The sequence below is a fragment of the Chiloscyllium plagiosum genome, chromosome 35, assembly GCF_004010195.1.
Source record: "Chiloscyllium plagiosum isolate BGI_BamShark_2017 chromosome 35, ASM401019v2, whole genome shotgun sequence".
NCBI lineage: Eukaryota > Metazoa > Chordata > Chondrichthyes > Orectolobiformes > Hemiscylliidae > Chiloscyllium > Chiloscyllium plagiosum.
In genome coordinates this window covers 5,035,006-5,041,140 of record NC_057744.1, presented here as the reverse complement: position 1 = coordinate 5,041,140, position 6,135 = coordinate 5,035,006, and positions in this window count along the sequence as shown.

The following is a 6,135-nucleotide window of genomic DNA, read 5'->3' as shown; positions in this document are numbered from 1 at the left end:
CTGGTACATATTAATGAATCGAGGAGGTTTGATCAGTGAGTTTGTGGATGTTATGAAAATTGGTGAGGTGGTTATAGTGAGGAAGATAGCCTTAGACACAGGAGGATCACATCAAATGGCAGAACAAGCTTGAGGAACTGAATTGCTTACTCCAGCTCCTCATTCTGATGTTCTGTGTTCTTATATAGACAGGCTGGTCGGATGTGCTATGAAATAATTCCACAAAGTCTGGTGTCCCATCACCAAGTCACCTTTTATTTACATGTGCACAGTACAAGACACAGGCTCAGCTAACACAAAGCCATGTCCGAGAGTGAACAGAACCTCAGATATAAACAGGAGTGTCAATCTATCAGCCAGGGGTCCCTGATTGGACCAAGTTAACAGCCCCAATCAGGGAACTCATATTCTAAGAGGTCCACCTGGATGTCCTCGTTCCAATCGCTACATCCCTTGCCCTCTAAGTCCAGGCATGTAGGCCCATTCTTTTTCCTGTAGCTACTCCCAGGGCATTTTCATACCAGATCTGGCTTCTCCAACTCTGCCTTGAATACAGGCAGCTTATACCACACCATAGCCTGCCCCTTGTGCGCAGAGCGTCTCAGCCGAAGCTCACCTTCAGGCGGTAATGGCATCGAGGCTGCCACATCTACCATGTCCATCTCTCTCTCTCAGGGGTTTCTTCGGCACTGGGTGGAGGGTGAGGACCCACTGCTGCTGTTCTGAGGGGCCGGGGATGCTTTGCTCCCGCACTGTTTGAAGATTGCAGCTTTTATGTGGTTTAGGCACTTGTTCAGGACCACCTCTCCTACCTGGACTTTGTATGTCAAGGGACCTGACCTCATATCGCCCATGCCTTTTACCCATGCAGGGCCATTCCCTTGTTTCAACACCAAACTTTGTCCCCTGTCGAAAACTACCTCTCTCACTTAGCAGAGTCTTGTGTCTAGCACTTGTGTTCCTGATGCTGTCCCACCCTCCCCTTCCAGGTCCAAGAATGTAAGATTTAACCTGGTGCAGAGTCTTCTCCCCATTAGCTACTCTGCTGGTGCTATCCCTGTAGGTATATGAGGGGTGGTCCTATAATCAAATAGGAACCAGGACAGTTTGATATCCGGTGAAGCTGTAGGCTGTTTCTTCAACCCTACCTTCAAAGTTTGGACTGCTCTTTCTGCCAGACCATTGGAGGGTATGGAGCTGCCCTTATTTGCCAAATGCTATTTGACTTCAGGATATACACAAAATCCCTGCTCATAAATGATGTCCCATTATTTGTGACCAACAATTCCGGGAGTCTGTGTATTGCAAAAAACACTTGCAACTTTTCAATTATGATCCTTGTGATTGATTAATAAACATCCAACCACTTTGAGTGAGCATCCACAATGACTAAGAACATTGAGCCCATGAAAGGGCCTGCATTGTTAAAGTGTAACTAAGTCCAGAGTTTACCCAGCCATTCCTAATAATGTGGGGTTGCTGTTGGCAGTAACTTTTATCCTTGTGGCACTCTGGTCACTGCCCCATCAAATGCAGCCATGTCTGCATCTGATCCTGGTCACCAGACATAACGTCTCATCAACATCTTCATTTTGAAAAGCCCTGAATGACCCTGGTGGAGCTCAGCCAGTATCTGGGCTGCGACCTTTACTCGGGACAATCACTCTCGCTCCCAATAATAAAATGCCATCCTCTCCTGTGATCTGGTCTCGCCAGGTCGAGAAAGGTTTCAGTTCTGGTTGTGACGGCTCTTCGGTTTCCCCTGTCACCGCCAGCTCTTTCAGTTTCACCAGGATCGGATCTTTCTGCGTCCAAGTCTGATGTGGTCAGCTGTACCAGAAGGGTGTCCAGAAAGTTTAAAATTAGAATAGACTCTTCCAGTGGAGGTACCAGCGGTGGTGTATCCACCATTGGGAGGTGCCTCAAGGCCTCTGCATTTGCCAATTGACCCCCCAGACAGTGTTCTAACCTGTAACTGTGAGCAATCAGAGGTAAGAATCCGCCGCTGAATTTGACCTGAAGCTATGGGTGGCACAGCCCTGTCCTCTTTGAATAGCCCTAGCAGGGGCTTGTGAGTTACAAATACACATCTATAAAGGTTTTGATGGAACTTTCTCACACCAAAGCCAAATGTTCCTTCTCTATCTGGATGTGTCTTTGTTCAGCATCAACCAAAGCCCAGGAAGCAAATGCTATTGAGTGGTCCTCTCCGTTGGGCCAGCTCTGAGCCAATACTACCCCAATACTATATCACATGTCAGCATCACCTCTCGCTTCGGATCATAGTGAACCAACACCTTAGACAGCGATAGCTGCTTCTTCACTTCCCTAAAGGCTACTTCTTGGCCACGTGACCATTTCCAAGGTCGACCCTTTTCAATAGAAGGTGTAATGGTGCCAGGATGGAGGCCAGGTTATGTATGAAGTTTCCGTAATAATTCACCAATCCTAGGAAAGACCTAAGCTCCAGTACAGACATGGGAGCCGGGGCTCCTTTGATCGCCCTCACTTTATCTTCCGATGGATGTAACCCAGTTTTGTCGACTCTGTTGTCCAAGTAGGTCACATTTTTCCCTCCTAAGGCATACCCCTGCCTTGAAGAAACATTTAAGCACTGTTCCAAAGTCTCTAAATGCTCCTTATTGGTCTTCCTGGTTATTAGCACCTCATGTAGGTAAATGGTGACCTGGGGTAGACCTTGTAAAATGTTTTCCATCGTTCTCTGAAAAAATGGCACAGGCAGCTGATTTCCCAAAAGGCAGTCTTGTATATTGGTATAAAACCTTGTGGGTATTAATTGTAGCATACCTCTGGGAATCCTCATCTAACCACAATTGCAGATATGTATTGCTCATGTCCAGCTTTGTGAGGGATCACCAGTTTTGCGTATACCTCCTCTACGTGAAGGATTGGGTATTTATCCAGCTTCAAAAAGCGGTCTACTATATGTTCAAAATCCCCACAAAGGCAAACCAACCCATTGGGCTTCACAATCAATACAACCAGTGCTGCCCATTCTGCAAACTGGACCAGTTTGATGATTCCTCCAGCCTCCTGATTTCTTCATCTACTTTTTCCTATAAGGCAATTGGCTCTGGGTGGGCCTTACAGAATCATGGACTTGCTTCCTGGTCAACATGCAAGGTGGCATTGACTCTTTTGATAGCCCTTAGGCCTTCCTGAAAAACTTCCGGATATTTAATTCGGACTTCACTCTGGCAGCCATTTTCTAATTGGAAAAGGTTGAGCCAATCAAGTTGAATTTTCCTCAACCAAGTCTGCCCCATCAAGCTTGGGCCCAAACTGTTTACTACAATCAGTGGGAAATAAACCAGCTGCTTCTGAGAGACTAGTCAGTGTGCAGATATCTCCCTGAGTGAGAGAGAGAGGGGACTGATAGACACTAGTCAGTGTACAGATATCTCCCTGAGAGAGAGTGAGAGAGAGGGGACTGAGAGACATTAGTCAGTATACAGCTATCTCCTGAGAGTGAGAGAGAGAGGGGACTGAGAGACACTAGTCAGTGTGCAGATATCTCCCGGAGAGAGAGAGAGAGGACTGAGAGACAGTAGTCAGTGTGCAGATATCTCCCTGAGAGAGAGAGAGGCGACTGAGAGACACTAGTCAGTATACAGATATGTCCCTGAGAGAGAGAGAGAGAGAGGGGGGGGGGGAGGGACTGAGAGACACTAGTCAGTGTACAGATATCTCCCTGAGAGAGAGGGGGTGGGAACTGAGAGACACTAGTCAGTGTACAGATATCTCCCTGACAGAGAGAGAGAGGGGACTGAGACACTAGTCAGTGTGTAGATATCTCCCTGAGAGAGAGAGAGAACTGAGAGACACTAGTCAGTGTGCAGATATCTCCCTGACAGAGAGAGAGAGAGAGAGGGAACTGATAGACACTAGTCAGTGTACAGATATCTCCCTGAGAGAGAGAGAACTTAGAGACACTAGTCAGTGTGCAGATATCTCCCTGACAGAGAGAGAGAGGGGATTGATAGACACTAGTCAGTGTACAGATATCTCCCTGAGAGAGAGAGAGGGGGAACTGAGAGAGAGTCCCTGAGAGAGAGAGAGGGGGAACTGAGAGAGAGAAGGGGGGGGACTGAGAGACACTAGTCAGTGTACAGATATCTCCCTGACAGAGAGTGAGAGAGGGGACTGAGAGACACTAGTCAGTGTACAGATATCTCCCTGACAGAGAGAGAGAGAGAGGGGACTGAGAGACACTAGTCAGTGTACAGATATCTCCCTGACAGAGAGAGAGAGAGGGGACTGAGAGACACTAGTCAGTGTACAGATATCTCCCTGATAGAGAGTGAGAGAGGGGACTGAGAGACACTAGTCAGTGTACAGATATCTCCCTGACAGAGAGAGAGAGGGGGGACTGAGACACTAGTCAGTGAACAGATATCTCCCTGACAGAGAGAGAGAGAGGGGACTGAGACACTAGTCAGTGTGCAGAAAACTCCCTGAGAGAGAGAGAGAGAGAGAGAGAGAGAGGAACTGAGAGACCTGAAATGAAGTTGTACCCTTAATCTGTAAAGGTTTCCGGTTTAGGTTCTCAGCCTGGCAGAGATCTTACGTCAGTTGGTTAAGCTACAGTTAGAGTATTGTGTGCAATTCTGGAATCCACATTCTAGGAGGGATGTGATAGCGCTGGAGAGGGTGCAGATAAGATTAACCAAGATGTTGTCTAAGCTGGAGAGTTCTAGTTATGAAGAGCGATTGGACAGACTGGGTTTGTTTCCTTTCGAGAAAAGGAGACTGTGATAGCACATGATTGTGATGTGTGAAATGATGAGGGGCATAGACAGGGGAGATAGGAACACAGACTTAAGGAAATGAGCAGGAATTTTCGAGGGCTTGTGAGGAAAGATCTTTTCATCCAGGAGGGGGTTGGAAATCAAGAACTCACTGTCTGTGAGGATGCTAGAGGCAGAAACCCCCATAACATTTAGGGAGGAATTAACAATGAGCTCGCGATGTGAAGGTATACAAGGCCAAGTGCTGAAAGATGGGATTAGAATAGTTAGGTCGTTGTTTTTGACCAGCCTAAACCCAATGGGCTGAAGGACCTTTTTCTGTGCAGTCCACCTCTGTGACTCTATGACTCTATATCACATCCAATAGATACATGAAATACTAGCATCCAGTCACTGCTCTGCCTGGGGATAAAGCACTGAGGGTTTTTTCTTTTGGCTGTTTATGGTATGCATGTGTGTCACTGACAGAGCCAGTATTTGTGTTTATCCCTAACTCTGTAATTTCACAGGGCAGTTAAGGTTTGCACAGGCACTGCCTGACCATTAGCCTAGCCTGCTGGATTCCCTGGTCAGTGATATTACCAATACCACCATCCCTGAGCGATGTAAACCCTCCTTGGGCTGAGCTGTGGCAGGAGATAAATCATTATAACGTCGGGGAGTTACATTCACTGATCTTACATTGAAATGTAAACTACAAGAGCTGGAGTAGGCCATTCCATTTTAAGGAGAAAGTGAGGTCTGCAGATGCTGGAGATCAGAGCTGGAAATGTGTTGCTGGAAAAGCGCAGCAGGTCAGGCAGCATCCAGGGAACAGGAGAATCGACGTTTCGGGCATAAGCCCTTCTTCAGGATTCCTGAAGAAGGGCTTATGCCCGAAACGTCGATTCTCCTGTCCATTCCATTTTAAGGTCAGCTCCAGGATTCAATATGATCATCCAAATCAGTGTCTTGCTCCAGATTTCTCCCCAGACTTTTTGATCCCTTTAACCATAAAAACGATATCTAAATCCTTCTTGAAAACATTCAATGTTTTGGCCTCAACTGCTTTCTGTGGCAGAGAATTCCATGGACTCCCCACTCTCTGGGTGAAGACATTTCTCCTCATCTCACCCCTAAATGGTCTCACCCATTTCCTCATACTGTGACTAGGAGAAAGTGAGGACTGCAGATGCTGGAGATCAGAGCTGAAAAATGTGTTGCTGGAAAAGCGCAGCATGTCAGGCAGCATCCAGGGAACAGGAGAATCGACGTTTTGGGCATAAGCCCTTCTTCAGGAATGAGGAAGGTGTGCCAAGCAGGCTAAGATAAAAGGTAGGGAGGAGAGACTTGGGGGAGGGGCGTTGGGAATGTGATAGGTGGAAGG